The 23,912-nt window shown below is 34.5% G+C and overlaps 1 long non-coding RNA gene across 1 annotated transcript in view; it reads right to left on the bottom strand.

Moving 5' to 3' along the window:
- Positions 1–23,912, bottom strand: part of LOC145689580 (uncharacterized) — a 41,534-nt gene that overhangs the window by 7,708 nt on the left and 9,914 nt on the right. The window contains exons 2-3 of the long non-coding RNA XR_014132106.1: positions 19,055–19,160; positions 16,431–16,512 (exon numbers count right to left, since the gene is read on the bottom strand). This is a non-coding gene — a long non-coding RNA (uncharacterized LOC145689580). The remainder of the gene's footprint in view (positions 1–16,430; positions 16,513–19,054; positions 19,161–23,912) is intronic.

Raw genomic sequence — 23,912 nt, 5'->3', positions numbered from 1 at the left:
AGAGTCCCTGGTTCGATCTCAGCTCTTGCTAAGTCGGTTTGCAATGGAACACCGTGTGTGGGGGTTCTCTCGGGATTCTCCGGTTTCTTCCAACTTTCGTTATTTCACCATTAAAGTATCTCATCATCACTGCCTAACTTAGCTTTGGTGCACTGTCGCGGGACGTTAAACTAAAAACAGAAACACTGAAAATTGTATTAACGCATATGATCAAACTACTGTCCATCACAATTTACACAGCTTTGAAGTCTACCTTTCACACTTCGACAAACATTTTTCCAGAAGTGTATGTGTTAATTTCTTGAAATGCATCTCTGATATAATTTTTCAATTCCCCAACGCTTCGTAGTTTCCGACTATAAACTTTGTCCTTGAGTATTTCCCAAAGAAAAAGATCAATTAGATGGAGTTACGTGAACGTGCTGGCAAGTCAATTTTGTTAGAAATTACAGTCTCGTAATTACGCTGATGTAACTATGAAACAATTTGATTCACAGGAATTTCAAGATATATATATATATATCGTCTGTTGCATTAAAAAATGTCCTAAATCACCAGAACTTGAAATATCACCACAAACAGTGACATCAGGCTGATTTAGTTGATGCTTTAATGTCAAATACATGTACTCACTATACCAATAAACACAATTACATCTGTTAATATGACTGGATAAATCTAAAGAAGCTTCATCACCCTACACAATGTGACCTAAATTACTGGATTTTGAATTCATATTGGATATGAATTCATTTTTATTGCTGCTAATTTGACAATTGCATAATACTGTACCGGTACTGATGAAGTGCTGAATTCATACACCTACATTAGTACAAGGGTAGGTTGTTAAGGTGAAATTATTTTATACAAAAGTAACTCTTGATTTTTTAGAATTTACCCTCTCAACACATGATGTAATTATGAATTTTGTGGCTTCTGCTTCACTCGTATGTGCTAATGAATAAAATTAAATTTTTAGAAAACAATCACAATAATATCACTAAGTATATTTGTCATGAATGTGAACCTAAGGCACTTTTCATTTAATGTCGCACACTTATGCTCTCTATGCTAAAGGAGACTGGTGATTAATAAAAATGAATAACTGTAAAAGAATTGATGTATAAGAATATGGGAGAAGCCCAAAAAATTAATGTACACAATGTTGTCCACTACAAACTTATATAGCCTGGGATCGAATTAAGGAGCCTTTGCGCCAAAGTTGAACGTTCTACCATTGATCCTCCGTGTCCCCGCACTACTCAATATACACTTTTCTAACTAATTAATTATTTTATAAATTGGAGACTTTGAGCATGGAGGAGAAACTTGCTCATAGCTAACGAAGTCTGAAGAATTGCTTGTGAAACCAATTTTACATTTAGACAGAGTATTCAAGTTTGTGAATTCCTTTAAAATGGCGGCCTGTTCTCTAGGCCAGTAGCTTGTGCACGCGCCTTTGGTGCACGATTTCGATTCCCGGTGGGAAAGTGTTGAAATCTGAACTCATTACGGTGGTCTGCATTCCATATTAAACTGTTGATCTACGTCTCATATAGCCTTGGTGCTTAAAGTGTCGATAAGCTCTAAATCAATCAAATCATCTTTAGAATCAAACTAAAATGTTTCACTTCAACAGAAGAAGATTTTTTGCCTACGTTTACAGCCGTTTCTTAATTAAAAAAAAAAAAATCAATCACTACTAATGTTATTTCCTCAACTGACAACTATTAGTTGTTTTTCCCTTATATGTCACTAATAACCAATTAAGATTACAACAAAATTTAAAAGAAGCTTTTCAAACATATATGGACTAGTGCTCATCAGTGATGTCAAATTTCCTAACTATCTGTACTCTCCCTAAGCTATTGGCTAGAACGTATGACTTTAGTGCATCACGACCCGGGTTTGTCTCTGATGTGTGGGTATCAAACGTACTATAGTGGTTCAGGTCTCACTTTAAATTCTAGATCTTGCATTATATAGAATTGGTGCTGACAAAATGCATTTATACGATTCCCATTAAACAATTTTGATATTTTCGTTTAGGAAATAATTCTTTAATACAAATTCAAGTAGGGATATTAATTTAATAATAAAGACAGTAATGTGGATTATGTGATCAATGTAGGGCTTTTTACAGTAACAAAAGCTACGTATCCTTTTATTATAGGCAACCAACATGTCTTTGCTACTGTGCTGGTTGCATAGAAGCAAGGGAAAGTTAGAGATATTACGAAAAGATGTAAACAGCTCGTCTCCATTAACGAACTCGGCTGAGATAATCGTTCTAGCTGCAAAATGCAAAACCACAAATTAAAAAATTAGCCTTCATTCATGAGTCATCATGTGGAGTAACGGACGGATGGACGTACTAACATTACAATCTTATAAGGCTCACTAGCCTAATTGTAATAAGTAGCAGTGGCTCTTGTAACGAAAATGAACTTGTTTAGATGGGAACTTGTATCCCTGTCCTAATTTTTCTTCAGACCAGAGTCGCAACACCAAAGCACCCCAAACACATAATTAAATATGTCCACCAGATTTGGATTAGGGTTGCCAACTCTGGAAAATAAAAAAAAAACGGCACCTCTTCAAAATTCCCTATGATATAGGTCCAAGTGAGAAGTATTTCTGTTCGGACTCATCCATGGGAAGGAAATGTACTATCGTGAACAAAAGTGCATTATCACCTGTATTCTGCATATCCTTAGTACATTCACTAATAAGCTTAATCGATACATTGTGCTATAAATGAGAACTGAAACTGGCATTGATCATTTTATTACATTTACCAGTAACTGTTACTTCTTTACAATTGTCGAAACAGATGAAGAAAAGTATATTAATATTTACGTGACAATTTTGGATTTAGAAAATGAAATTTATTCTTTAAATTTATACAACTACAGGAAATTGCTTCAAGAAGTCCTTTTTCATTCTCAATAAATGTATAAAATTCCTTACAAGTACATTTTAAATTTTTCCTGATATAGTCCCTGTCATCTCTTTAAAATTATCTAAACAGATGAACAACATATCTTAATCGTTGATAGGTGGTGAAAGGTGACAGTTTTGGATTTACAGAATGAAAGCTACTTTTTAAATCTATACTTCGAACTAGATACAAATTTGAAAAAAAAAAAAACTGTCATAAAGGGGCTGGTAAGAAGTTTGTACCGGTCACCGTCCTTAATCAAAATAACAGCAATATTTCCGACCAGGCCGGTGAAAAACCGGCCAGTTGGCAACCCTAATTTGGACTGGAATTCAAAAGCAAGAACTAGCTCTTCTCTCTAAATCAGGACATACAACAGTCTTAACAATCTACGGTTCTTGAGGATATAGTGGAGTTCCATTTTATTGTGCGTTTCGAAGCCGATAATTTGAAGCCTAAGAATCGCTAAATAGTATGGCAGCTTAGTTGCCGGCTCAGTTTGGGTCCTTCCTCTTTGGAATGCAATTGCAATGTGCGTATAACAAATGTAAGTTTAGTGTAGTCATTGTATGGACAATGTATGGATTAACTGCCAATAAAATGGAAAGTATAAAAGAATGTAAATTTTTATTAATTCTTTAATTTTAATTTTAGTTAAGAAAGAATACTGGTATGTATTTCAGTTCAAATGTTATGTTTTGTCGACCCTAACCAGGTTGTTCCTTCAGCCAAGTCCTGTAGCACTTGCCGCTGTTACCCCGTGCTCTCAGCCTCAAGTGGGGGAAGAAAAACGCATAATATATGAGGGAGGATCAGAAACTAAGATTACACGATCGATATTTCTGGAGTTCCGTCTGTTACAGAGGAATGAGGGATGTGCGGTCAATTTTAATACATGGAGTTTATAACTGTGCAGTTTCAGCCATTCGCCACCTATGGTGGTGCTAGATGTAGATGAACACAAATGGCGACTCGTCTGGAAAATTGGTCTCGCGAAGAAGTCTGCCCAGTTATTCGATTTCTGTGGTCGAAGCCTGTAACCGCAGCTGAAATTCACCAGCAGCATATAACGGTTTACGGAGCGATTGTAATGTCTCGTCAGCATGTCACTGAATGGTGTCGAAAGTTTGTGGCTGGTAGAGAAAACGTTACCGACGAGGAGCTCAGTTGCCGATCCAGCACGGCATCAACAGAGTTGAACACAGCTCACGCGGAGGAGCTGATTCAGGACAACAGAATAATCACGCTACGGTATATAATGCCAGAATTGGGAATGTCGTTCGGAACGTTTGTCACATTGTGCACAATATTCTGCAGTACCGGAAAGTTTGTTTCCGATGGGTTCCACGCGTTCTGTTCAAACAACACAAGGAGAAGCGCATGGGTACAAGCCTTAAACTTTTGGAACGGTTCTTCACGAAATGGAATTATTTCCTTTACTGCATTGTCACGGGTGAGGAAACATGGATCCACCATTATACCCCCAGCAGTAAGCGATCATCAAAAAAGTGGAAACATCCCTCTTCTCCAAAGACAAAGAAGATTAAGGCGACGTCATATGCCGGGAAAAAGATGGCCACAGTGATCTGTTACAGCGCCGTTATCATACTCGTGGGGTTTTTGGAGAGGGCGGACAGTGACCGCTGACCTATACTTGATCTTGTTATGATTGTGCGAAGCAATCAGAAGGAAGCGGCCAGGACTTCTCATCGAGGACGTTATCTTTCTTCACGGCAACGTGCGCCCTCATACCAGCCCAGAAGACCACCACGCTGTTGAAGTAGTTTCTCTGGGACACCATCCAACACCCTCCATACAGCCCAGATCTCACTCCAATCTACTTTCAGGCCGTCGCTTCGATTCAGACGAGGTGGTGAAACACTTCATGACAACGTGGCTGAACACGCAAGGACGAGATTTTTACCAGGAGGGAATCTTCCAACTCATTCCACGATGCAAGTGCCTCAACCGATACGGAGACTAGGTCGAAAAATAACCTAATGTATGTATCTGTTGGCTGTATTGGTTATATGAAATAATATATACACATTTCATTGCACTTTGTAACCTTACCTTCTGATCATTCCTCGTAACAATAGCCATAAAGTAGCTATCATCCAGAGTATACTACTCCGCAAACACGATTGTATGGAAGATGGGAATACATCTACTTCCTTTGATGTAATATATATAAAAGTGAGATCTTCAAAATTTAAGATAAAAATGTACCAATCTCTCGGTTTCAGAGCGATGAATCTCAGGATGCGGCGTGAGTCTTTTCCGGATCACTCCCTGCACTCATCGCTGTTGCAATGTATTGTAGGAATGCAATACTTAATCATATTCATAATCAATACGACTTGTATACACATTTTAAGTTTCAGCGTTTTTCATTGTTTTTTAATCAAAACTCAAGTAATACACAAATGATACAATCACAACACACTTAAACTAGATTACTTCTTTCTTAAAAATCAACTTGCTTCCACTTTATAAAGGTTTCAGCTTATAGCGTTCATTCTCAGACTTACTTTCTGTTGTTATAATATTCCTCCTTAACAACGGTTACTTCATAAGATACCCTCACCCTCTCTATCTTGGGCAGTTCTTTTTTTACTTTAATTCGCACTGCTTCTTAATCTTCTATGAAGACAATCCCTACAAATCTTCTTATCTCTTGATATGTAGTCAAATATCGCTTTGGTCCACCGATCATCATTACTTCTTGTAATAAGTCCGCACCACTGCAACTTTGATCTCTTTATTAGGATCTCGCAAGTGAGCTTTATAAAATTTTAATATTAGTACGTACACGCCCGTTACTCCACACGATAACTCTTGAACAAAAGCTATTTTTTGCAATAGATAGCTAAAGCGATTATCTCGACAAGTTCGTTAATGGAGTCATAGTCAATCAGTTAATATAATAACCAGTAACGGGGACTTCGTCCGTTACTCCACACGATAACTCTTGTACGAAAGCGAATTTTGTATTCTTTATGCAATAGATAGGTAATTATCTTGGCGAATTCGTTAGTGGAATCAATCAGTTAACATCTTAACAGGTAACGGTTACTTCGTCCGTTACTCCACACGGTAACTCTTGAAAAAAGTGGTGGACAACATTGTGTCCATCAGTTTTTTCGGGGTACCACATATTTCCATTCTCCCAATTCTTCAGTCATCATTCACTTGCCGCCATGCTTAGCGTGCAGCGACGCAATGTTACCAGTTCGTAGATAAAGATTACGTCTTTTGTTAGCAGACAGTCATCTCTTTCTACTATTTTTCTTTTCTCCACTATAAAATCAGTCTCATTATATAATTGTCGGACTGTGTATATTACTATACGTTGGGAGCAACTTGTAGTACTTGTATTTGAAATATATAAGAGCATATATTACAGCGAAACTCAACCTATAAGTCGCGATCCATTGTTGAGTCGTGAAGGAACTTTTAGTGGATCACGAAATATTTTATCAGACTAAACTGTTAAATTATGGTTAACAATTTCTGCTATGTAAAGAATGAATTGTTCGAGATATTTCGGATGAAACTCTGAGTAATTCACGTCATTCTTCACTGTATGCCTGGGTGAAGCAAGAAGTTCCTTAATTCAATTAAAAGTGAAATTTGACTCATTTTTTGCATTAAGTTCATATATATATATATAAAGCCAGTACGTCACTTATTTTTTAAGTAGGAAAATATTTGATTGTTTTGTATCTATATTCTAAAGAGTATTTTCTTTATACTTCTGATTCCGTGAAGTTCGAGGTGGGTCCTTCGAGATTGAGAAATCATTACAGATATTGCGTTATTGTGAATTTTAATGCAGGATTTTGATATAATCACAAGCTGAAACTGCCATAACATGACTGAAGGTGAATGGAATCAATCAAAATAAAAGTATCTATTATCAACACATTTCAATCTACGAGAATTTCAGCCACTTAAAAGTTAGCTATCCAGGAGCGAATAAATTCTACGAAAGCATTCTGGACACTCTCTTGCTTATTGAAGACATGTACGTCCAAGAATATGTCCAGACGCTGGAAAAGGTGGAAGTCACTGGGTGAGCAAGATGGATTTATTCACATTGTTGACGTGTAGCATGATTAGACCATCTCTGTTGACTAATGGCCGTAATAGACATTTCAGTTTTTGGTGCATTTTGTCAATATTCTAAATACTCGAACTGAAGGGTAAGTTAGAATTAATGAAATGAAATCTTTGAGTTTTACGTCCCACGTTATACCGGCTAGGCAAAGGAGACGGTGATGATGAGAAATGAATGAAATGAAATGAAGAAAGTGGGGAAAACGGGAGAACCCCGAGAAAACCAACGCACACGGTGTTTGCCCACCACAAAGCTCACTTGGTGTGAGCTGGGATAGAAGCAAGAACTCCATGTACCAGAGCTGAACGCTCTACCACTGAACCACCGCGGCCCTTTGTTAGGATTAAGTAAGATCCAGTGGATTAGTGCAGTTATCAAGCATCTCACAGTCACCACAAACTTATCTTAGTGCAACGTCCGCTATCGATTTAACCATTGGTAGAACGTATTGGTTGCCATCCACACAAGACTTTTAAAAAAAATTGTGAATGGTCAAGAAATGAATAATTTTCGTAGCGCAAAAACAGCAACAGTGTAAAGCAGAATTTAAAACATATTTCTGATTCTCGGTCAATTGCGTGGTACACTTTTTTTTTTTTTTTTTTTTTTCAAATGCATGCTACGATTGAATAAACGACACTGAGTTCCTCTGCAACTTCTCGTATCGTTTCTTCGGATTTGTTTCGGTGATCACCTACCTTCAATTCACCATTACACCTTCTTATCTTACAAACATACTCACCACAACCGAATTTTCGAAGCGAACTTTGCATTGTATATTCGCTCACACTGTTTACAGTTTATGAAGGTTTCGAGCTGTTAAGGTGTTCCTTTTGCGAAAATCGTGTATTTGCATCCTATTCTTTCAGCCTGAAAATAGCCGAAAGTATAGAGCAGCGTTTCCCAACCGGTGTGCCGCGAGGAAATCGAAACAAAATTATTATTTCTATAGCAACCAAATTGCAAGACATAGGAAAAAATGTATATTTTGTACTTCACATTTCTATAAATTTCTACCATGGAAAAAATTACTCTAATTGTAATATATTATTCTACATCTATTACTGTGTAGCAGACAGTATTTCAGCTCGTACACATTTCCACGGTTGAGATCATACTAACGCCGAGAAATGGAAGCACTTTTACGGTACGCGTCAAGTGAACGTTCGTATAACACTCATTCGCACATGAATGACAGAACAACACTTTGTTCAACAGGTGTGTTTTGACTTCGAAGCATCGCAAGCTGTGATTGCAATAATACAACAAAGTTAAAAGTACAAGAGTACAAAAGTACAAACATTGCCTTCATTTGTTTAACAGCTTTTTTCTGTGAATGAGCAACAGTGAAGGGATTAAGAAACGTCAGTACTTTTGTAAGGGAATACTTTAGCGGAGACCTCCGCTGTAGCTTGGAAACAAAATGCTAATAACATTCACGAACTTGTTTACGAAAATACAGCATTTCCTTTTCACCAATCTCTGTAATTTCCTTAATGCTGATCTAGATGCATATCCAAGGTCAATTTCCTAAATTAACGCACTAAATTAACATAGATATTTTCATTTTTCTCCATAACATCAATCTCATTGATACTCTTCCTGTCCATCGCTTCCTTTTTAACGGAGCGTGACAAATATTTTTAATAACTGCGTGAGGCTGCTACGTAAAAATGGAGTCATAGGGGTGTCTGACTGATATTCGGTCAGGAAAGGCTCACATTCCTCAGCAAGGGATTGAAAAAACGCTAATTTTGGAAGGAACAATTTGTCGTTCAAACTTCCAGCTACTATTCTGAAACTGTTACAGTTGGCTTCTTTGTCTGTTCCCTTAACAGTCTCAACACACTTTCTCATATCCGGTAATATTTCTTGGCTTCGCTTTGATATTTTAGCATTTTTTATCCACCGAATGTGGCCAAATGAAAGAGGAAATAATGACGAACCTGTTATTTTAGAATACTGAGCACTCCTTGTTGGTACCATTTCGAACAAGTTATACAAGGCTCTAACAAAATAAATCAAATCCAACCCAGTTTTTAGAATGCCAGTCTTAAAACCATCGTGAACAATGTGAAGACCACACGAACCAAGTTCGAGAAGCCGTGGAGCATCTGTACCAAGGGTCCACAACGTTCCTCTTTAATTAGCCTTAAAAGTGCCAAGTTTATGTTTGGCCCATTCATTGAAATTTGCAGAAGCTTACATGGCTCAAGCGACTGTAATATATTCTGCAAACCATGTAGTAGGTCTGTAGCTGCACTATGATCCACAGAAACTGAATTCAAATACCATGTTCTGACTGTTGTTCCTGTCGTCCCGAAGCGTACACTCACATCCATTTGAGACCTTTGCGCAATAGGATTTAAGTTCATGTTGAAAATATGGACACAGTCCATACAAGATGCTATATGACACTTTGTTCTTGTGTAATTTCATCTCGTTAGCAATTGCACTGTCTGGAAACATAGTGAAAAGAACAACACTATTTTCAGCACTGCGTAAAGAGCTGTGATTCGTTACCGTTTTCATACACCACAAAATCTCTGCCTGTGTAACGCTATTCTTCAGTTTATATTTTTCTAGGGTCGAAGTACTAGTGGGCAATCGTGTTTCGCTTTGTAAGCATGAAAGAGGATCAGTGCTGGTGTCAACTACGTTTACATGTGATGCTGACGCAGAAACAACTGAACTTTCTTTAGGTTTTGTTGCGAAATGATACGTCATTCCGAAAGTCTTCTATCAAGTTGCTGCAAGGTTTTGATGCTTCTTGTTCTTTGAATGACTAGTAAGAACAGTACGTCCCATGGTGCCAAACGAAAATGAAGTATTATAACATACATATTCTGCATCTTTCCATTTTTCTTGAAAATTAGTTGACGGCATGATGTATGTTAGAATCTTAAAACAAATTTCTAGATTTACCTTAACATATTGATGCAGAAAACGTCAATTCCTCCAATACATATCCGACGTCTTCAATTTCACTTTCAGTTATGACTGTTTCCACTAGTTTTGACGCAGTACACAAAATGTTTCTAAGATTCTAAAATATTCTTCCTCAATTTTCATAAATTCTTATTCGCTCCCTCTCGCACAGGAGCTGTTTCCTCGCGATTTCATTTGCTACTGTTTGGAAATTTTCCAACTGACAGTGAGCCGCCCGATTTTCTACATTGTATTTTTATTCTTCCTTTTCTTCTAAAAAACTCGAATCCTAAGATTATTATAGGCAGATGTTTTATTTTACGAATGGAAATTATGTTTAATAAAACAAACTTACCACCCTTCTATATAATCCTTTTTTAATCAAACGTGTATTACAAACAAATGGCTGACGAGTTGCGTTGTACACAAAATGGCGAAATGCGATTTTGTAGATGATCATATTAGAATTTTTAAATCTAAATGCGGTGACACAAAGTGTTCACTTCAAGCAAATAAACACAATAATTGACAAAAACATAAATTCAAATTTCCCGACATTTTCGCAAATTCCCGACAAATCCCCGATTTCCCGACCAATTTTTTAATTTAAGACAAATTCCTGATTTTCCCAACTGCTAGACACCCTGTTTTAATTATCCAATTCCTACGTGAGTGAATTGAAAGGACATTAAATTCAGCATTGAGTTCAATATGAAAGATCAACTATAGACTGTTGTGTATGTGTCTAACACAAATTCACACTGTATTCAACCATTAAATACACATGTAGTTCTCAACCCGCATTACGTTGTAAGTCCAAATCTCAATTAGCCTCGGTGCTGTAATGGACGCTAAACTTCAATCCAAGCTTTAAACCAATTATTAAATATTACACTTCTTACAGTAATCTGGATCACTGGCAAATGCTTATATAGATTTGCCTAATATAGATAAAACAATACACAACATGCCACCAAAACAATTCGACATCAATAGATACAATCGTTTCTCCCCAATTTTCTTCGAACAATAACGACGTCTCTACGGCAACGAAAATTTTAAAACTATCTGGTTTAAGAGATTTTTTTATCTCAATTGGGAAATAGAATGTATTATTTACCACAAATAAATGAATGACAGTAATACATTTTGTAAGCATATATAAGGTGATTAACAAATTATGTACGCCAGCAACGGATGGGTGCAATACAGTATCTTATTATTTGGTGAATAATTAACACAAATGATTCTTTCAAATTTTATTTTTCTTCTTAAATTTAATTACATTTTTACTTAATGAAATAATGGGAAGTATACCAAATAATAATAACGAAAAGTTCAAAACTTTTCTACGTGTCCGAGCAACAATCCAATTCTGTAGAAATAATGATTATAGGTTAGTAAACGAGTTTCCTTCCTTTATATTCTGAGTTGTCTTCTCACTAGTAACGCCTTACTCTTGAAACAGCAATGCTTCACTACTCCATAATCATTATTTCTACAGAGAATATTTATTTTTAAAAATGTAAGTTCCGATCAATGTGGGTTTTTCTTTAAAAAAAAAAAAAAAAAAAAAAATGCGCTGTTGATGGCGAAAATTTATTGCTGAAACATGTGCGATTGAATTGCTACTTGGATACTTAGATAAATGCTGATTTATCATTATTATTAATTACACTTTTATTATTCTTAGTTCTTATATATAGAGTTATGTATATGAAGCACTATACGGAAAGAAAAACGATTTCCGCAAACTATACATATAGGCACAAGAACTGGCTATCACATAGCAGTTTGATGGACTACTCGAACACCGACTCAATTTTAGTTTTTTAATACTCAAACTGCACATACCTTTTGCTGAATTGGCCCTTACTACCCGAAAAGCCTCATATGATCAACTAGTGTATATTAGTCATCCATTCCACGTTAGCCAAATTTTCCGAACACCGACTTTTTTTTTCTCATTACTCTAGCTCTCGAACCTATGCCAATAAAAATAGTCTTTGTTCTTAGACACTTGATTGATATCTGAAAAATATTTTACAAATTCTGACCCCAATCGTCCAAACAGTAGTTTGATAAATTAACAGGATGTCGGTAACTAATTGAGACACCAATTAAAGCAAAAGAGATTAAGTATAACATACTATATGAATCACACTAACGCAATTAGGGCACACTGCCCGGGCTACATTATCATCTATCACGTCTTTGTCGTTCATGTACATGAGCAAATGATGCTCACTAGTTTTGTCCTCAATTTTCCACATTTATCAAAATATTGCAAAGATCAAAGAATATAATATTTTCTCTGCGTAATTTTTTAGTAAGTAAAATAGTCCACTCATTACATCAGTTTATTATTATTATGTTTTTGTCAGTGTGTCATACAAGCCTTTGATGTTATAATTGATTTGAAAAAGTATTCTTTGACGATGGAGAACCTATGGGAGGTTCCGAGTACAAAAGGTGAATTCAACGAATGCTTGTCTCTTGAAAATGCACTCTGAACAGTTAAAATAACCATGCATTTATTGTGAAAATGTATATTCTGAAGGTAAAAGGAAGGACTCCCACAAACTATACATATAGGCTCGGAAACTGGTTGCCACAGAGAAGTTTCGTGTTACTACTGAACACCTCAAATATAAGAAAGTATTTCCAAAAGTTTCCGGCCTGACATGGAAATATCGTACCACTGGTAATAAGTCGTTCATGGCATATGGTACCATCCATGGACAAAATAATGTACCAGCTTCAACTGTCTAGTTGCGTCAATTCAATCAGTCACTACTCATTGAGCTCGCATACAATGCTCCAGTCCACACGGCTGGAGTGAAAGACTACCTTCGAGAAAATTCGGCAGCCATTCTACAGTCCAAATTTAGCAATGCAGCCTTGGCAATAACAGCTCAATGCGTAAGCATAATTGTATGTGAGCGCAATGCGTAGCGAATGATTGAAATGACTGCCTCCAATGAACTGATGCAGCTAGACGGTTAAAGCTGACACACTATTTTATCCATGGATGACAAAATATGCCATTAACGACTTATTACCAGTGGTACGATATTTTCATGTCAGGCCGAAAACTTTTGGAAATACCTTCGTATATTTGAGGTGTTCAGTAGTAACACGAAACTTCTCTGTGGCAACCAGTTTTCGAACCTATATGTATAGTTTGTGGGAGTCCTTCCTTTTTCCTTCAGAATATACATTTTCACAATAAATGCATGGTTATTTTAAATGTTCAGAGTGCATTTTCAAGAGACAAGCATTCGTTGAAGTCGCCTTTTGTACTCGGAACCTCTCATATGTTCTCCATCGTCAAATAATACTGAACGGTTTACTACCAGTGGCGCCATATTTCAATGTTAAGCCAGAAACTTTTAGAAACCCCGTCATAAAGTCCGAGCGTCCATATTGCATATAATATAAGTTCGCCCGTACTACTCTGAAAGCCTCATATGGACAACATTAACTATTTTACCAATTCATATTTCTCAATACTATATAATTACGCAGAGAAATTTTAGTACACTATACTCTTGCTGATCCTGCCATTTCTTGCAAAGAAGGGTGCTGGATTAGCGAAACTGCCGAATTATTGCGTGTGTCTGAAATTGAATTTAACACATACAGTACTACACTTCATTAAATATAAGATTATACAGAAAAAATAGAGAAACTTAATACCTGAGATTGTAGCTCTACATAGATTATCATTCACTATGAAACATGTCCCAAATTTTTAGTTGAAGCAATGAAGATGCTCGACGGCGGCATGCATTATCACGCAATCGCTTTACAAACAACAATAAACAGAAGCCACAATAGTACTGTATGTACTTTCCGCTACAACAGTATAAACAAATACAATCGTTCGTAGATTGTTGTAACATTATGCGGCAGACGCCAGATGTTGGGAACGGATTACTGAGAGGACTGGATTAGCAAGAGTCTACGGTATTACTCTTTGGTTTCCGCAATATATTTAAAAACATGCAAAATAACGACGGGAGTGATAAGCACCCTTAAAACCACTCAAAGTTAATCTTTTGTTATTATTTTCAATTTCCTTAATCCAATATTCTAAAGAAGTATTAAGGGGCAGCTTTGATAAGGCATCCTCGTACTTTAAGTAGTTATGAATTCCGAAAAAGCCTCACGAAACTTCTTACAATTCGTACCTTAGAGGGTTTAATATTTGTTTTATATACAATTCTGGTCCAATGATGACCTACTACACCTGAAGTCACATTGATTATATCCAATTACTTCACCAATATAAAAGGACAAAAGTGATGCAAGTATATTGACTGCCAGGGCAGGTGGCGTGGTCTTGCGATCCAGTTCTCTTGAAGGCGAGATAATGTAGTGGCGCCTATACAATGAGAGCTGATCTTGCATGATAGTCTGTGTCCCCGACTGGATTCAAGCCCTGGTTGTTATTTAGAGCTCATATTAATAGTAAGTCCCATCCTTCGTAACCTCGCTGCTGTATAAGGACGTAAAACGAAGAAAGAAAGAAAAAAAATCGCTCAACCTTAAGAATATTTACTAAAATCTTGTGGAAGGTTTAGCGTAATGAAATCTCGTGATAATTACTCCAATACATTTTGCCATCTTTCTTAAACATCGAGAACAACATTAAAACTCTTTCCATTTCTAAAGAATTTCTTCCTTCTGCAATATTAAGCGTGTAGTTTGTGTAACAGCCTGATCAGATGGACTTCTCTCATATTTAAGTAGTGTGGTTGTAATGAAGATCGGCTCTTCCGGAGATGTCTTAAGCTTTCAGATTTTTACTATTTCAATCTCCGAAAAGAACCGTTCTTTAAATAAATGTTTTGCTGTTTATACTCCATTGCCTTTTCCTTACTTATTCCGTATATATTTAGGAGTTAATCGAAATACATTTTATCTGCCTAGAATGTTTCCGAGATCTACTAGGATGTTTCCACATTCACTCTATACTATCTTTGGTAACGCTTTCTAAACTTATTTACTCCTTCAAATAACTTTCTTATGTAACCAATTTTGTTGTTTTCCTCGATTTTCGCAATTATTTTTCACGTGTAGTTTATTTCTTGCGCCTAAAAATATGGTAGCCTTTCGTTTACTATTTTATATGTTACAGTGTATAAGCTTGGCTTCTGAACCACTGTATTCCACAATTACTTATAGTACGTAAGGAACATATTGTGATATATGTAAAAATAACTAACTTTAGTATTCCTGAGTGGACAATAGCAAAGTCTAGACATTTCGGATACTTTAATCGAGTAACCATCATCACGATCACACTTTGGCTTAAACAATACTCTGCAAAGTTCTTCATATTCTTAGTTGCAACAACTGAAATTATATAACAAATTATATCAATACGGCGTAAACTTTACAGACCCAACTACCGTGGAGGCATACGATATAATATTTAGACCCCAGTTAACATGGAGGCATACGATGTAATATTTACAGACCCTAGTCAACATGAAATCACTACGATTTTTTCTTATTCAACCATCCAAGATTACAATTATACGTACAAAGTTTAGTGCACTAAACTACTTATTTTCCTTGTATTACAGGTTTATTAACCACTAGTCCCTTCTTTAAGTGTACTCATAATGAGGGAGGGTAGATAATGGCTCCATTTTAACTGGGATCTGTAAATACTACGTCGTATTGATCCAATTTGTTATGTAACCTGAGTTACTTCTATGTGTTATTACAAACTACGCATGTAAAGAATTTACTGCAGAGTATGGCTTAAGTTGGTGTTTGATCATGATGATGGATACTCGATTAAGTAACAGAAATATCGACGTTGTAATGATATTGTCTACACAGAAATACTCCGAAGGTTAATCATTTTTACATGCATTATTGTAATCTACTTCATGTCTTTTGTTCCTGTACGTCTTTACATTCATCAAATTGCTGTTCTTTTACTCCCCTCTAACATACACTATACTTTCTTCATGATGTCGCCCAAATGAAGATAGTTCTCTACGTTTCATCTGTGTCGCCTTTGACTTTATTACTCCATTCCTCTATAATTCTTAATGCTTTGAATCTATTGAGAATCTTAATCTGAAATCTCATCTTGATGGCTTGATATTAAGAGTTCTTGAACTTGTCTACATCAAACTTTCCTATGTTTACGACTGAGACATCAGTAGTTACGCAAGACCTAGGTTAAGTCAATTTGACTCGCCGAAAATTATAAAGAAAATCCCTTATTGGAAGAGCATTATTTGTTACTCTGTCAATGCATTGTTTCATTGTATGCACCCTATTGATGCTGGTAAAGAAATTTTCAAGATAAAATTTTCAGTTTAGTGATAGGTTTGAAATGTCATACATTTTTATTTACATGAAAATGTTTACAAAATAAATCTTTCGATTGTATAAAACTGAACATTGTTTACTTACCGAGTAGGCGAGGGAGTCAACGTGGCAAAACAAGCCAGCCTGTTTCTCAACCCATCAGTAATGTTAATTCATCAGGCTTCTCCTAAAATAAAAACGACACATTCAGATTTCTATCGTTAATTAGTCAATATTTAAACTTCGTATGAACGCAGGCAGTTAGTTAGCATCATTTAATATTTCAGGATTTACTACACTATTATAATAGACTTCCCTATACTATAATATACTATCTTCGTTATACACATTGTAAACTACACTCAAACTGATCACTCATTCTCAAATTAATTCGAAAGACGTAACCAGTGGATCTGCATTCTTACTGATAACCAGGGTTGACAGAAGAGGTTGGCAAAAAGCTCTTCTTTTCTTTTTTTTTAAAAAAAAACTGTCTTTTTGGTTTAAACTTTTTTTTTTTTTTTTTAATTTAAGTAATTTGGTCTATGTATATATATTACATATGGACAAAAAGAAGTTTGTTTCGACTTGGTGTTATTATGCAACAACGGAGTTATGCTGAAAGGGGTCACAAACTTAAAGAAGTCCGGTCAGTAAATTTCTTAAATCGGGAAACTCTAGTCTTAGCCATCGGGAAAATTCTGTTATTACTTTAAATGCAAAGCAATAACGGGAAAATCCCGTTATTGCTTTGTACGTAAAATTTTACGGTCAACGTATCACAATCAGTACGCTAAAACTGAGGTGTTAAATTACAAATTTAGTATATAGATATCATTCAATAAAATTAAAACTGGAAGTCCAATCCAAGCTAATATTGGAAGCTACGCAGGCAGTCGATAAATTTTGCCAATTTCTATCAATATATTTAAGCAACCTTGGCTTCTTTATAAAACAACAGGCATTCAGGAAAGCAGAATACAATTTGTGTTCGTTTCGTATATTTAAGCTTAACATCCTTATGTAATACCGATGTTATCAAGAAGAAGACTTTCGCTTAAAGTAACATCCGAATCGCTACTTGGTTTCCACCTGAAAGAATGGTTGTAGTTCGACCTAGAATTGAACATGGGACGCCTTGATTAAAAGGTGGAAAGGAGATAAAAATACACAATAAAAGACAAATTCTTACCAAAGCATATATTTTCTAATAAATAATAGCGTTACAGTTTCGGCAAAATATCCGATTTGTTTGTTAAAGGCAAAGATATTTTGCCGAAACTGTAACGCTATTAATTATTATATAATATATATTATTTGGTAAGAATTTGTCTTTTATTGTATAACAAGAAGTTCCGAAGCTAGAATGAGTGGTATTCAGAGATAAAACTAATGCAGATAGTTTGATATGTGGAACCGTGACCATGAAGTTCACACGATTTAAAGCATTTTTCGTTCTTTTGTGTTTGTTTGTTTAAACCAGTTTTTTTTTTTTTTTTTTTTTTTTTTTTCGAAAAAATATTCTGGTTTAAACTAGCCAACCCTCAACCCTGCTGGCAACTGTACACAATTTGTTCGCAGTTGTTTTTTTAGTAACTTGTACCGGTTCTAAGAAACAACGATACGAACTAGTGGGCATAGCCACACTCAAAAGTGTATTTTCTTTAATGAATTTTCTTTTATCAATTATTTCCAAGTGTTCTGGTCTACTTCTGTGCAACTTTATTTATAAACGATAAACGTCTCAAGGAAATTCCTTATAATAAACAGTCACGCTAATAGATATCGCAAACATGCAGAGAATTTCCAGATTTAAAACTACTGTAACGATTTAATTACAACTTAAAAACAATATTAAATTATTTCAAAATGTATGATACTAAACATGAACGTCCTTTGCTACTTATTATTAGGATAAGGGCTGCAACCTTATTTAGATTTGAGCACTAATATTTGTGAAATCGCATGTCGGTTGGTGGACCAACTGAAATAATATCAAATAAATTTGTTAAATGTAAACAACCAGAGCTTTTAAGAAAGCATTATTTTAACCTGTAGAGTACAGCGGGCCTAAGGCTCAAGTGCATCAACTATTTTCTACTATTTAAAAGTAAACTGCTATTATATACAAAGAAAGTGATGTAATGGACACTTTGAAAGTTAATTCTAATACTCTGGTGTTCGAAAATTTCCTTGGCGGAAGTGTACATTCGCTATCAATGAATTTAAAATATTACTACAGAAACAACAAAAACAATGTGCAAACAGTACTTTTGTATAAAAACGTTATGACTTTTATTAAAACAGATGAATGAAATTCGATTCCAACTCTTACAAAACAACGTTAAGACTCGTTTCGATAATTTTTAAGACAAGTAGCTGACGGTCCAAGTACCATCAAATTTCAATATGCACGTTATAGTTCCTTAAAGAACGTACAGAATAGTTATTGAAGTTTATCTAACTCAATTCCACGTTCCCTGAAATGAGATAATGTATATAAGCTTATGCGATAATTCGAAAATTAATCAGGAAAAACAGAGTAATTTTCGAAATATCGCAGAAGTTTATGCACATTATCTAACTTGAGGAAACGCGGACATGAGTGTAATAAATTGTCAGTGTTAATCAGTTTAGGACATTACGTACACTTTTTAATTTATTTTGCTTTAAGATTCCCCCCATTAAAAGCAATATTTACATGCAAGATAATGATTATCGATACTCACCATAGCACATTACAATGCAGTTCTGGCCTGGAATAATAAATCCCTAAAGATATCTCTCCACTTTTTGACTTCGAGAATGAAAGCTTGCAACCAGTCTTCATGGAGGCTTAAAGATAGATAAAATAAATAAATAAATAAATAAATAAATTACCTGTAACTTCTACAGAGTACCTTAAACTACTAAAAAAATGTCATGGAAATACATAATTGTGTGTAAGGATAAAATTTTATTGCATGTAATTCTGTAATTGTATACTTATATATATCCGCTGTAAACATAACTACATTCTTATTTCGGTTAATTTTAAGTATGATTATATAACTGATAAATGTCAACTGCATTGTTATAAGATGTCAGTGAAGTTTTCCGTATTCTTCTACAAATCCCCAATGTTCAGGGATTATTTTCCTTTATTTATATACACACAAACTGACCATCCTTCATAATAAATAGAAGTAGAATTGTAAAACGCTTCATGTTTGCAAATATATATATATATATATATATATATATATATATATATAGCACAGTATATTTATCAATTTTGTCGTTATGTGAAATATAATAAAGTTGCGCGAATTTTACTAGGATATATTCTAAATTACATACAATAATTATTCTCTACCTTCAACTGTTTCATGCCACGGTTAACCTTTTTTTCTTTTTCCTAAGTATTTTTTTTTCTGAGCTTTGAAGATTTCTTTACGATACATGTTTTGCTTCTCCTAGTTTGTAGTCATGAAAATTCTTATCAACATTGTATATTAAAAAGAAATACTGCACTATTTCACTAATTCGAATTATATCTTATCCAGCTGTTTTCTAAGTCTGACTACAAAGAGCCCTTTAAACAGAAAATTGTGAACTTCAGAAGGATATACTCTTTACTATTATTATTTTTAAAAAATCATTATCTCCTCTTTCGAATATAGACACGAAACGGAAAGTAACAATCAAAACCTTACAGCAATATCCAAATCTATAACAAACTTGGCGCACACTATTAACCAATTCTTAGGTCCTAGCATATTTTTACCACATTTATAAGAAATTATTGTAATACATTAAGAAATTTGATCACCATCACCCTAAATTTAGAATGCACCGTAATTTTTAAGTCTCGATCTCTTTCTTTAACAGATTATTTTACATCACATACTGGAAAATCAGTGGGTCAGGGTTTGTAAAAGAACAATTTAATACACACAAAATAATTTTTCTTTATTGTTTATTTATTTATTCGAACAATACATATACAAATAATAACAGTAAACTATTCAAAATAGGCATGGCTTCGTTTTTTTTTTTTTTTAAATCCATTAAAATGAACTATTGATTCATTTTTAGTGACAAAGTAAATATTAGGAACATTATGTTTCTCAAATAATTACATAAATAAGTACACACAATACAACTAAATAGTAAAATATAAACTTGATGTACAGAAAAGCAGTATTCCGCATAAGAAAAGAGGTACATTCATGATACTGACTGACCATACAAATTCCTTTTTACAGGAAAAGTGGTTTTCCAAGTGCTAATTACACAATTGGTTTGATATAAACAATCTTATTACATCTTTTCAATAATAATAAATATAGCTTTCTTCTTAATACATAAATAAATAAATGTACATTAGAATTGCAATATTATTTACATTCATTTAAAATGTAATAATGAAAATGTCTAGCACATTGTTATTAACTTAATGATAAAATTATGGCTGTTGTGTTTATCTCTGTGAGATATTTCAAAGAATTTTCTTCGGTCATGTTCTACGTTGAAAAACTAGCGCTAAAAAATCATGCCTATTGTCCATATTAGATGTAGGCCTTCAGAAAATAATTAAGTACAATCACAAGAAAGAAATGAATAATCACTTTCAAGAAACCCTCACCTCCTAGAACAACTGATCTTGAGAAAATGTAAAACACTACACTGACTCTAATTCTATACTGTGAGTGCTTACTGGACAGGGAACGTTAATCATTTTACAACTTTATGTGCTACGGTATTTGGGCAAATTAGTAATGTGAGGATTTTTTTAAAGTGGTTACTTTCTGTTTTCTTGTAATATATAATCATTTTCTGTGCATTTAATATGGACAAAGAGATACGAGTTCTTGGCGCTTGTTTTTCAACAAACATCGTGATAGAGGAAGAGAACAAAGTTCTTGAAATATCTACAAGAGATAAACAGAACAGGTATAATACAGTTAGTTTTATTATTACAATCATTTAGCCCACTTAAATTCACTTAAACTATAAGACGATTTTTCATATAGACTCGACCCTGCTAAGGGTTAAACAGAGAGCAAAGTTCGTTAAAAAAAAAAATCAATAATGCCTTACTGCATTTCCGCAATACTGATCCACTACATACATATAAAAAAAAGTAATAAAATAAAAAACCTGGATTTGTAATGTTATAACGTTAATTCCGTATAGATCCTTTCCTCCTGTGTTATGTATCTTAATACTGTTACCAATTTCATTTTAAATATATAAACCTATAATACAATAACCACATGATACATTCATACGAATGAGAAGGATTATAAACTGTCATACTTTTTCAAACATTGGGTTTAGAATATACCTCCAAAGATGTTAAACATTCATATTAGAGAAATAAAAGGAAAAAAGAAATATAACATATATCATATCATAGATAAGAAAAGAGAATAGTGACACTATTGATCGTAGCTGCAGACTTATAATACGAAGATACATCTTTCAGACTATTTCGCACTTATTTGTCAATCAAACATGTGTGGATTTCTTTGATCAATTGAGATGTTTATTTAGAGCCCAAGTGTCAGAAATTCCTACATACAGCTACCAGAAGGTCTTTTAAAGGTGGGTGACCGAGGTTTTTGAACAAGACTATACCTTACTAAATATAATGATAAATGAGAAAAAAAAAACAAAGCCATAGGCAATAGTATCAAGGAAATGGTAACCTTATGTAGAAATATTGAAGTTCTCGTGTGACCAGATGTGATTCTATTTGTATCAATTTTATTACAATGAATTTAATTTAAAATAAATTAGTATTCACTTTAGTACAAGTGTCACAACTAATTTGTAATTCATAAACCAACTCGCAGAAATGGCTTCGTTTGTTTTTTACACACTTAATGTCACTCTGGTTTGGCTATTTAAACCCATGTACAAACTAGATGTTTATTATTTCTGAAGTAACAGTTCGTTACTGACGTTTACAAATATTTCTCCACTTATATTTGTATACACCTAATTTTATACTTTCTAAGGTATGAGAAAGTTTGGTAGGTATTAGATACGTGTTGTTGAAACAAGGTAGTTCGATCCTGTACCGAGGCTAAGGTAGATGGTGATAGATAATGAAAATGAATGAAATAATGGAATGAAGAAAGTGGGAAGAAACGAGAGAACCCGAGAAAACCCACGCACACGGCGTTTGTTCATCATAATCTGATTTCGTAAAAATTATGAACTGTATTTGTAACTTAACGATGTGAGTATTTACCAGCCACACAAATTTAGGCCAGTAAAGATATTTAACAAGTTGCTTAAATTTTTCCGTGCTTTGGAGTCTGTGTTTTTACTTCTGTTCCTGAAACAGTACAGTACAGTGCATATATATATATATAGAAGAGAGAGAGAGAGGCAAATTCTCTATTCAAAGAAATGTAATGTTCAGTTTTGTTCAAAAACTTCTCACTACTAATCTTTCTATAAAAACCTCTGAACTCTCATCCATCAGCAGAAATAAAATCAAACAAATAGCCCTATGTGCATTTTTTTTTTTCAGTTTAAAATCTTTTATTTCAATCCACAATACTGAATTATCTTATGTATGGTTGGAAGGATACGTCTTTCTAAAGAAGTTAGCAAGTCTTTTGAACACTGTAGTGGACAAACACCGTGTGCGTGAGTTTCCTCGGAGTTCTCCCGTTTCCTCCCATTTTCTTCATTCCACCATTTCATTCATTACTCATCTTCACCGTCTCCTTTAGCCTAATAGGCATAACCGTGGGACGTTAAACTCATAATTTCATTTCATTTTTTTCTTTTGAACACGACTGTGCATATCATGGGTTCATACAGAAACCTGCAAATTGCTATGTGAGTTTGATTTGATTTGGAGTTTCGAGACGGTTTCAGCACCGAGGTTACATGAGACATGGACCTACCGATTAACCATTAAGCGCCAGTGAGCTATCTCGAACTATAATGGAATCTGAGATAAGAATATATTTTTCTGTGATGGAAAAAATATCTATCACGTATAAAAGCGTAAAAGTCTTGCGAATTTTTTTGTGGATTCTAATATTAATAAAATTTTTAGTATAATGTATAATACACGCTCGTTTAAACTTCAACCGTCGATTTCTGCTGTACAGACACAACGGATCACGATACTAAACTCAGTTGAACAAACTTGCAATAATCTTTCTAGTCCTTCGAAATTTTAATTAATTTGATAGATATTAATGAGTTCATGAAAAGTGAAATTCACACATTACATACGACAATACTGTGAGCTACAGCAGCGTGTCCATTTCCCAAATTCTCCTCCTCCCAAAGAAAGTGTAGCAGAGGAGACCGAAATTGGTTGTAATAAAATTAAGATAACTTGCTTTGAAGATTAGATTTTATATAAGTTAGAGTTTTAAAGTATAATTATGTTATAATTGAAGTTCGATTGTACTATTTTCAATCAAAACTTGTCTCCTCCAAAATTTCATGGCTGCAACCTGCGCCCTAAACTCGCCCTGGTCATTGCTGAGTTGGAGTTCTTTAGATATGTTACAGTGAAATTAAGAAGAGTGCAATGATGGGATACTTGAGTCACCCAAAACGATTGTAAGC

Source organism: Thermobia domestica, chromosome 1 (assembly GCF_964235325.1).
Source record: "Thermobia domestica chromosome 1, izTheDome1.hap1.1, whole genome shotgun sequence".
NCBI classification, from domain to species: Eukaryota; Metazoa; Arthropoda; class Insecta; order Zygentoma; family Lepismatidae; genus Thermobia; species Thermobia domestica.
The sequence above is the reverse complement of the archived record's forward strand: the minus strand, read 5'-3'. Positions and strand labels throughout refer to the sequence as shown.